Source organism: Anabrus simplex, chromosome 3 (assembly GCF_040414725.1).
Source record: "Anabrus simplex isolate iqAnaSimp1 chromosome 3, ASM4041472v1, whole genome shotgun sequence".
NCBI lineage: Eukaryota > Metazoa > Arthropoda > Insecta > Orthoptera > Tettigoniidae > Anabrus > Anabrus simplex.
The window spans coordinates 94709917-94721278 of record NC_090267.1 but is presented as its reverse complement, the minus strand read 5'-3'; the positions used below and the strand labels follow the sequence as shown (position 1 = coordinate 94721278).

The following is an 11362-nucleotide window of genomic DNA, read 5'->3' as shown; positions in this document are numbered from 1 at the left end:
CATCCAACTTCCCCGCTTCAAGAATAACTTTTCCGTGTACACAAGTATGAGATGAAATGACACAAAATCTGTCTCAACATTAACCATATTTAAGGTACATAATTAATTCCTATCCTACATAATATAATAATTTAAATAACAAATGATGTTCTAATGTATACAATATGATTCCAAAAGCCTTATCTACAAATGATTGAAGTTAAATTAATATGCCATTATGAATAATTGCCGATGGCGGATAATCTTGATATGGAGTGATATCGCGTAAAATGATTGTACACTACATTAGTATGGCTGGAGAAGCCTGGACGGTTACAACCAAGTCCAATTATCTCATTTCATGGTCACCACAAACATTTAAACTAGTTTGAAATGTCGCTTAACTTTATCATCAAAAGACTGTCTTAGTGGTTTTTCCAACTGAAATGAACATTGGCCATTACAATGACGTCAGTAGGAATGGCGGAATTGAAAGCAATGCTTTCATATGAAATACTGGATCAAATGAAAACCGCACATTTTATCACTTTTAACGAACGGTACTACGCTGCCGATCTAAGAGTCCAAAGTTCCAGAGCTGGAATGACCAACCCGCAGACAGCCGTGATCCGTGAACACTCCTCATCTTTTTTCGGCGCGTCAGAATAGGGATCGAATAGCTGGAATACTATGATGAGCCTGCGTGTTGCGTACCAGTAGTATCAGAAAATGTATGAACCAGAGGAATGGAATGCTAAAGAAGAAAGTTTTCTAACTCCCCAGCTATTTCCCGCCAATATTCAGTCAGGCTGTTATAATCAGTACGCAGCAGTAATCGGAGTTTAATGGAAGCATAAGAGACAAAGAACATCACAACAAGCAATGGTCAATGTAATGTTATTGTTGATCAATGTTATGCGCTTTCGATATTGTAAGCCTTCACATTTAGTTTTCTTCCGACTCTGAAATACCACTCTTATCATAGTCGGTACGATAAAACCGAATAAAACATAAACGATCGGAAATTGTATTCTCTATAACTTTTGTTATGCAGTACTTTTCGATAGGACCAATAACATAGGTATTTAAAAACTAAATTTTAGGCGCCTTCCCCTTAATTACAATTTCATCCAGGGTGAATCAAATTGTTTGTAACTTAAAGACTGTAATTTCGTATTCCCCGACTCTACATACCGATTTTCATTCAATTTTGTTAACCCAAATGGACTTAGCAACAAAAATACAAATTCATGAATACCTGTGTTATCATAGCCGGTACGGTAAAAATGTATAAAACATAAATGATCAGAAATGTAATTCTGTGTACATTTTTAAGTAGTATTTACCGGTAGGACCACTAATAATATTAATATTTGAGAATTAAATATCATGCCTTCCCCTAAACTACCATTTCACTCAGCGCGAATAAAATAATTTATAGCCTAGATTGTAGTGGCTCATTCCTCGACCTTACATACCGGTTTTCATTAATTTCTCTTCAGCCGTTTTCTCGTCATGCGTGTACAGACAGACAGACAGACAGACAGACAGACAGACAGTCAGAAATTACGGAAAAGTAAAAAGTGCATTTCTTTGTTACTGTGTACATGACCGATACAGAGATACCATTTTTTTCAAATTCTGAACAATGTACGTAAAGACATTCGTAGCCGGACTAGTGCATCTGGATGTTATGAAAGGCGCTACTCACAGGGGTAGTCGTGCTGCAATAGCATTTTCTGGACCAGTGAGGAAAACACTCCTTACCTTACTTAATAGCCTACGCCTCATTTGGCGCCGTAATCATATTTTGCAGTTTCCTTATAACCGCATAAACTCTGGTGCTGCTAATTGACGATCCAACCAGCCTGTGGGATGACCTAACAGACATGTATCACCATATTCCACTATCATTCCACTATTATAACTCGAAGACCTACTGAAAAGGTATGAGTCATTTTGAATTCGGGATGCTGGTAAGTACGGTGTGTGATATTGTTCAATTCGAAATCGTCGTTATTTTCTAGGCCCTTCACTTTCGAATTAACGAAGTTGTACTTTTTTTGCTAGTTGCTTTACGTCGCACCGAAGCGGACGTGGCCTTAATTAAGGTACAGCCCCAGCATTTGCCTGGTGTGAAAATGGGAAACAATGGAAAACCATTTTAACGGCTGCCGACAGTGGGGTTCGAACCTACTATCTCCCGAATACTGGATACTGGCCGCACTTAAGCGACTGCAGCTATCGAGCTCGGTACGAAGTTGTACTGTACTTGTAAAAAATGTCTTTCGCTTTTCAGAGTGTTTTTTTAGAGTGCTCATTAAATATGCTTGGCCATTTTCAGCAACCTCGAGCGTATGAGGAAGAAGAATTAAATGTAAAAATATTGGAATCACCGTACCCCAGAGTTCAAATGGATAACGGTCTTCCAGCCAACACTTATAATAAGATTCAACATCTTACAATTCAGTATTGGGAGCCAATGCTTAGTCTGCGCAAGAAACGTCTCTCGTGACCAGACGTTCCGAGTCATTTAGCTGGCAATTGAAAGCAAACAAAATTAACACACAATGACGTGTAGTTTCTTAGGGAAATTAAAGCCCTCTCTTCAGCAGCCCGGCTAGCTCAGTCGGTAGAGCATGAGACTCTTAATCTCAGGGTCGTGGGTTCGAGCCCCACGTTGGGCGATCGTTTTTCATTTTAAGGTAAATCAGTAGTGAAAAAAGTACTGCATTTTTCTTCAAATCTATCGTAGAATGATTGAGTGGAAGAAAACGTGGTAATTCTAGGTTCTGTGTGTAATTTTTTGTTATGTCAGCGGATGCTTGAAGTCGAGATACGTCACAATGACCTTCATCAGCAAGATTGAAATTATCTGCCATTATCTCAATGGTCGCCACTCTTTGTGTTCCTTTTTAAAATCTACATGTCGAGATTACTCGTTAACTCTTCATTAGTGATTCTTAGATCTCCTAACTTTGAAACTCTCAGACGTCTTTGGCTGACGTCATTTTGAAGTACTAATGGCCTTTCTTTCTTTCTTTCTTTCTTTCTTTATTAACCCATTAGTTCCCAGAACTTGTTTTTCTTCAAAAACGGCTGAAATGTTTCATGGTGGTTCGTTAGCATTAGATAATAATTCCTGGGAATGTTTTACTGCGGTTCCGTGCACACAAGGCTAGATGAGTACGTTGCGAAAACGCATCACCGGGAACAAAGGGTTGCAAACATGGTCATATCGAACGAATGCAATTAGAAAGAAAGTATTGTTATAATACCAATTTATTGTGCATATATTACTACTTTTCTACGTCCATTATCATTGTACCCTATTTATTACAAAATAGTGTTCACATTTGTTGATGTATCGTCCTATTGCAATACCAAGGAAAAGATAGCAGTAGCCAAGGATCACTGCCGGTATTTTCCTTATTTTCGAACGTGAAATTCGAAGAAACACTTATCATGCAGGGCCACACAGCATTTAGCACACTTTCTGTTTGTCTGAGATCTGCAGAGAGCACATCGTGTTCGTTTGTTGTGCTTCACACAATGTGCCCTCATTCATCGAAGCGAATGTCTGCCGAGACTCTACTTGTAACTGCAGTTACAGTGGGGCCTGGCCTAGCTTTAGGCGTTCCATACTTCCCAATGAGATTCTGCGCTAAATTTCTGCGAAAACTCAGGAGGTCCATTATTTCGGCATTCACAGATTCTGCAGATTTCTTGTGTAGCAGCCAAGCATTCTGTACAGCTACGTCTAACCCCCATGCAAACAGTAGCCGCCACCACTTCCTTGATCGTATATTTGTTCGATAATTGCTGACATTCTGATCCATTCTGTCCGTTCCACCCATGTGAATGTTGTAAGTTTTCAGTAGACTGGGCAGGCGAATGGTGATTTTCTTCTTCAAGGATGATGAATACCTTTGAGCATTGAAACGGGGCTCTGTGCCTTCACAATTCGAAACAGCAGTAACTATTGAACTATCGTTCCAGCGATAAACAACAAGTTTGTTTGAGTCATCACACTTTACACACCGGGCGAGTTGGCCGTGCGAGTAGAGGCGCGCGACTGTGAGCGTGCATCCGGGAGATAGTAGGTTCGAATCCCACTATCGGCAGCCCTGAAGATGGTTTTCCGTGGTTTCCCATTTTCACACCAGGCAAATGCTGGGGCTGTACCTTAATTAAGGCCACGGCCGGTTCCTTCTAACTCCTAGGCCTTTCCTATCCCATCGTCGCCATAAGACGTATCTGTGTCGGTGCGACGTAAAGCCCCTAGCAAAAAAAAAAATCACGCTTTACATCTAAAGCACCTCTTTCTTCAGTGAACTTACTAGAGGGCAATTTTCAATTCTGTTATTTCGCAGCGTTCCCGTCAGTCCAATGCCAAGGTCTGTAAAAATTTCGACAACACTTAGGGTTACAAAATAGTTATCCGCAAATATGTGATGTGGGAGCACTTTTCCATTTCCGTCTTGAGGCAGATTTTCAGAAAACTTATTAGAATTCCTCCTCCTAAACCAAAATCTTGCTTGTACTCATTCTGTTGTCCCTTTGCACCTTGGTAGACGTCAAAGTCCATCAGGTAAGCCAGTCTTAGATTATGACACCATATTTTGTAACCGAAGCGGATTGGCTTGCCTCGAATGTACTGTTTCAGGGCGTGCTTCCCGTAGTACGAGATCATAGCTTCATCAATGCTTGACTCTTATCTCCCACGTAGCAAACTCCTTGAAATTCTCTTTCAGTTTGTCTAGGTATGGCCTAACCTTCGCAATACGATCATTTTTATCCAAGCTAGTATTGTCACTCAGATGAAGATTCCTCATAATTTCTTCAAACCTAGTTCTTCGCATTGCGTTCGAAACTAAGTCATTTCTGGTATCACTACTTTCTTTCCAGTACATTCTATAGCGGGGCAATGGAACATAACCACTGAGTAAGAGAAAAAGAAAATCCTTATATTTTCAAGAAATCGAGCAGTTCAACATTGCAGTCACTGGTCAACTACGTGTTCAGATGGATCAGAAGATCCAGCCGACGCCACGTGAACACACCCCACACCATTATAGAGCTACCATCGAGCTATACAGTGCCTTGTTGACAAATGGGATCCATGGTTTCATGGTGCCTGGGCCAACTCCTGTCATGTTTTGGGCCGTTGTCGAACAGCCACGGCGAAGTGAGCCGGTGCCCCATCGCGTAGAGACCAATCAACGTCTAAGAATGAAAATATCGGCCAAAGAAAGCCAAGGGCCACGAAGAGGCCCAACCTTATACCGTCGGGGTCGGAAAAGAACAAAAGTTCACCAAAAAGGTCGGATAGGATAGATAAAAGTGAGAAAGCTGGTACAATTAAGTGGAAGCAATACCAGAACTCAGTTAAGGGCCTCCGTATTCGAGGATATTATTTTATTGCTCCCCCTCCACCTATAGGGCGTCAACCCGAGGCAGAGAGGCTGGTTAGACAGTCAGACAAATGAAAATAAAGGATGTTAGGATATGAAAGGAAGAAATAGGAATGAAGAAATCGAGCACAGGGGCGTCTCAGGCACTCGGGGAACACATTGTTATTAGTGTGGCTCTACTCCCAGGCCAATTCAGCAGGGTTGCATTAAGATAAAATGAATACATGAACATTAGATGTGTGTTTGTTTGTTGTTTAAAGGGACCTAACAGCTAGGTCATCGGCCAACATTAGACTGGTGACAGATTTCTAACTGATGGAATAGAGGAGGTGATTGTTGTAAGATGAATATTGAAACTTTCACTGTGCGGATGCCCAGTTAATATTGTTTCATCCCGTACACCGAAGTGTCTCATCAGCGACCAGCAGTTTTCAAATGGCACAAGTCTATAACTCGATGCCTTCTAACTTGTAGTTGTCCATGTTACAGGAGAAAGTACGAATGTATTTCACTTCCTTTTCTTCATCTATTTCGTGAGTTTGTGTATTGATCTCTGCTTTGATAGTCAGATCGAGAATGAAGCCTTTCTTGAAGACGATGAAGTCGATGCTTCTCGTTCCGTGACTTCTTCGGGGCACTGTGCAGGTACCCTTCCTGTTTAGTGGTCATTCATAGACGGCCTGATTCTGTGGTGTCTTCAATTCCTTATAGACATTCGTTGTAATGATAGAATCTTAAGACATGAGGCAATGTTTCTCTCTCCCCCATCACCTATAGTGGTTCTTGGATCTGCCTGGAAGAGTTCGTAAGGGTGCGTCATTTGCTGTCATTATTACGACATCTTTCCATTTAGTACAGGTAAACTGAACTAGCTGACACAGAGCACGTCCAATACAACTGTATTTACAAGTGACCGATGACCACTACTGTAACAGACGAATGGCACCGTAATTTTTAAATTGATTTAAATAGTTTAGAAATGTACAAACATGTTTACATTCTGTTTATTTATTGTTTTATGTAATCCGTTTACCGTCCAATGTTGTTTTTCCCCCGGGCACAGCGAGAGATCTCACCCCTACTGCCTCAAAGGCAGTGTCCTGGAGCATAAGACACTTGGCCTGGGATATAAGTGGACAGGAGGACCAGTAACTCGATAAGGCGGCTTCATCTGTAGGTCCCGGATTCATATGCACTAAAAACTCCGAAAGTATGCATGCTCATGTGCACTTAAAATGTTATAAATATGCACTAAAACTAAACAAAATACACTTACCAGACGCATTACTCATTTTTTACTCAGTGTTAAATTGACAAACATGTTTAATTCGTTGTAAAATGAGGCACGTCAGTAGTTTTCAACAGTTTCTCAATGTTTTCAGGAGTCAATAACTTTCTTTTGTCGGTCAGAATTAATTTATACGCTGAAAAAAATCGCTCTACGTCGACGGATGTAAGTGGGTAATACTTGAACACTGGCACTGACTGCTCGGAATATTCTTCTGGCAAAATCTTTAGGCATTTTTCACTTTAATGTGGTGAAACACTGCAGTAGACGCAGAGCAAGTTAACAGATGAGAGAGAGATTTATTAAAGAAAAGAAATCATCCGTCCTCCAATGAGGGTGACCATTTGGATCCGGAATACAGTTTCAATTTCAATGGAGTTTAAGAATATCAAGAAATGAAAATTTAACCGTTGAAGCTGCCATCTTCTTTTTCCCGGGGTTTGTGGGGGAGAGAAATGTCAATCACGTTCTTAGGTACAGATGGAAGTGAATGATTTGCAGAGAGTCCCTCCAGTATCTGTACTACTACTTTTTCTAACTCGCGGAATGGAACTTAACGCACTTGTTTAAGCAAACCTCGGGAGGCTGCTGTAAGGAGAAGGAAATAGCTATTGTGAAAAGCGCCATTGTCCGTCCACCTGTTTGTATTGCGACACCGAAAACTTTATCCTTGATCAGGGAAGGCTTCTTATGTTGCCAAGGGATGTATAACATACAGAGTTCACTAGATTTTTCATTTTGTTCAGAAATCTTGGATAATCGATCGCACATAAGAGCAAAATATGTCTGTATATGCACTGACGCTCAAAATATGCATTAACGTTCAAAATATGCATTTTAAAAAAATCCGGGCCCTATTCATCTGCTATGCTGAACAGGGGCTTGGGAACGTTGGAAGGAATTGACAAGGAAGAGGGAAGGAAGCGGCCGTGGCCTGAAGTTAGACATTTGCATGGAAAAGAAGTGCGAAACCACGGAAAACCAGCTCCAGGATGGCTGAGGTGGAAATCGAAACCTCTCTATTCAGTTGACCTCCCGAGACTGAATGGACCCCGTTCCAGTCTTCGTCACACTAAAAACTACACCACAAACGCCGACAATTCTGTTTAGTATTTCGTTCGTTCGTAATCTGTTTATCCTCGAGGTTCGGTTTTTCCCTCGGACTCAGCGAGGAATCCCACCTCTACCGCCTCGAGGGCAGTGTCCTGGAGCTTCAGACACTGGGTTGGGGATACAACTGGGGATAATGACCAGTACCTCGCCCAGGCGGCCTCACCTGCTATGCTGAACAGGGGCCTTGTGAGGGATGGGAAGATTGGAAGGGATAGACAAGGAAGAGGGAAGGAAGCGGCTGTGGCCTTAACTGAGGTACCATCCCGGCATTTGCCTGGAGGAGAAGTGGGAAACCACTTCCAGGATGGCTGAGGTAGGAATCGAACCCACCTCTCATCAGTTGACCTCCCGAAGCTGAGTGGACCCCGTTCCAGCCCTCATACCACTTTTCAAATTTCGTCGCAGAGCCGGGAATCGAACCCGGGCGTCTGGGGGTGGCAGCTAATCACACTAACCACTACACCACAGAGGTGGACCTGTTTAGTATTTACTCTTTAAAAAGAGCGTGATTTGATAGATATTCCTTCAAGAAAGAAACATGTCATTCTCTGTTTAATAGTGTTTACTTTTACAGGTATGTTATAGTGTTATAATTAAGAGTTCGACAGGCTGAAAAGCTTTAAACGTACATTAACTAGTGGACCCGAAAATGGTTTCCGTGTTTTCTCATTTTCACACCTGGCAAATGCTGGGGCTGCACCTTAACTTTTTTTGCTATTTGTTTTACGTCGCACCGATACAGGTAGGTCGTAAGGCGACGATAGGAGAGGAAATGCCTAGGCCTTTCCTCTTCCATCGTCGCCATAAGACCTATCTTTGTGGGTGCGACGTAAAGCAGCTTGTAAAAAAAAACAAAAAAAAAAACATCGACACTGAAAAGTATAGGTCCCTTCTTAACTAATCAGTGGTTCCTGGCAAATACTACATTTCGTAGCGTTCCTTCCCTCCATTTTATTTGATTTTAAAATTAACGCCCAACGTGGGGCTCGAACCCACGACCCTGAGATTAAGAGTCTCATGCTCTACCGACTGAGCTAGTCGGTCTGCTAACAAAAATCTTCGCGATTAAGTAAAAGCTTATGTCTCTGCTCCTGGGATATTCTTCTGTGAGTTCATCTTAAAATTTAGTTTACCACTTGAGCCCACCTCTGTGGTGTAGTGACTAGCGTGATTAGCGGAAGCCCGGGTTCGATTCCCGGCTCTGCCACGAAACTATTGTTATATTGGCTGGAACGGGGCTCGCTGGTGACACGTGCCGTTACTTGAGAAACAGTGGTAATTTGTAGACAGCTGAAGTAATATAATAAACCAACGACAGAAATGGGACTCCTCAAATAGTTGCTCCATGAGTTGCACACCGCATGTTTGAGTCATGCATGCGAGTCGGAGATAAGATAAACTGTTGGCGTTGGTATTACGTTCCACAAACTGTCTTCGGGACGTTCAGGTGCAGGAAATTTTGTGCGCAGTTCTTTTACATGTCCGCCTCCGTGGTGTAGCTGCCACCCCCGGAGGCCCGGGTTCGATTCCCGGCTCTGCCACGAAATTTGAAAAGTAGTACGAGGGCTGGAACGGGGTCCACTCAGCCTCGGGATATCAACTGAGTACGAGTAGAGGTAGGTTCGATTCCCACCTCAGCCATCCTGGAAGTGGTTTTCCGTGGTTTCCCACTTCTCCTCCAGGCAAATGCCGGGATGGTACCTAACTTAAGGTGACGGCCGCTTCCTTCCCTCTTCCTTGCCTATCCCTTCCAATCTTCCCATCCCCCACCGAGGCCTCTGTTCACCATAGCAGGTGAGTCCGCCTGGGCGAGGTACTGGTCATTCTCCCCAGTTGTATTCCCCGATCCACAGTCTGAAGCTCTAGGACACTGCCCTTGAGGTGGTAGATATGGGATCCCTCGCTGAGTCCGAGGGAAAAACCGACTCTGGAGGGTAAACAGATAAAGAAGAATAAAAAGAATAATTCATTGTTAATTTGAATAACGAAATTGTACTGTACTTGTAAAAAATGCCTTTCGCTTTTCAGAGTTTCTTTTTGTAGAGTGCGTATTAAATATCCTTGGCCATTTTCAGCAACCTCGAGCGTATGAGGGAGAACAATTAAACGTAAAAATATTGGATTGACCGTACTCCAGAGATCAAATGGATAACGGTCTTCCAGCCAACACTTGTAATAAGATTCAGTATCCTTACAATTCGTCCGCCTCTGTAGTGTACTGGTTAGTGTGATTAGCTGCCACCCCCGGAGGCCCGGGTTCGGTTCCCGGCTCTGCCACGAAAGTGGTACGAGGGCTGGAACGAGATGGGTTCGATTCCCACCTCAGCCATCCTGGAAGTGATTTTCCGTGGTTCCCCACTTCTCCTCCAGGCAAATGCCGGTATGGTACCTAACTTAAGGCCACGGCCGCTTCCTTCCCTCTTCCTTGTCTACGCCTTCCAATCTTCTTCTACCCCCGCAAGGCCCCTGTTCAGCATAGCAGGTGAGGCCGCCTGGGCGAGGTACTGGTCACTGCCCTTGAGGTGGGAGAGGTGGGATCCCTCGCTGAGTCCGAGGGAAAAGCCAACCCTGGAGGGTAAGCAGATGAAGAAGAAGAGTTATGATAGAACACAAGGAATGTGCTTGTGCACGTGTGGTGTGCCCATGCAAGGCTTGTCATTCATTATAAGGACACTGATACAAGTGACTTATGTTGATATTAAGATAGCAGTACACTACAGCATCTTGCATTAAAATAACGGTACAGAACAAGAACAATATGATCAAGGTCAACAATTTTATAACGAATGGTATGTTCTGCTTACAATCCAAAATCCAACTTTCGAGACTTCTTACAAAATATATTCATCAGATCTGTTCGTTCTACAATAATAGTTCTTCTTCTTTTCTAGCCTATTTCAATCCATTGCTAGATGGAGGCCTCTTCCATCGTCTTCGGTCTTGAGCCAGTTAGAAGCAGCGTGTGTTCCAGCCAAGAGCTTCATGTCATCAAGCCATCTTTTTTGGGGTCTTCCAATGCCTCTCTTGCGTTCCCATGGTCTCCAGTGAACAATCCTAGAAGTCCACCTGTTGTAGTCTGTCGAGCCATGTGTCCTACCCATTGCTATTTTAGTCCTGCTAGGTATGAGTGATGCTAGTAATGCCATTCCTTCTGCAGCCAGTCCCTGCTATGAATGGTGTGAAAATATTGCTCATAGGGTCGGTTGGTGCATGCATTTCAGTGGGCTTGGCAGACTGATATGTAATAGCAACTTCTGGCTCGGTGAGGAAAGCAACGGGAAACTACCTCACTCCTCATTTCCCTAGTATGCCTCTTCAGTGATGCCCAGGCCATCTATGACAGCTGATTGCAGAGCTGTTGAGGATCCAAACAGCCTTCGGGCTGAGGACTAAACATACATACATACACTCTCTCCGGGATGTCTGTTACATTCGTTCTTCTCCTGATGTCCTCTTATCCCTCGTGTTCGCTGAAGCTTGCGAACACTTTCCTTATAGTCTAGACCTAGAGTCATCGTTTCTATAGCGTAAGTAGTAACTGGCAGCACGCACATATAATAAACCTTGG

General features: G+C 43.0%; 2 non-coding genes across 2 annotated transcripts; one reads left to right on the top strand and one right to left on the bottom strand.

Annotated features, from left to right (window-relative positions):
- Nucleotides 1–2593: 2593 nt before the first annotated feature.
- On the top strand, nucleotides 2594–2666 carry TRNAK-CUU (transfer RNA lysine (anticodon CUU)). Its single transcript has one exon. It is a non-coding gene; the product is annotated as a tRNA-Lys (tRNA).
- A 6099-nt stretch (nucleotides 2667–8765) lies between these two features.
- TRNAK-CUU (transfer RNA lysine (anticodon CUU)) lies at nucleotides 8766–8838 on the bottom strand. The gene has a single exon. It is a non-coding gene; the product is annotated as a tRNA-Lys (tRNA).
- Between the last annotated feature and the right edge of the window lie 2524 nt (nucleotides 8839–11362).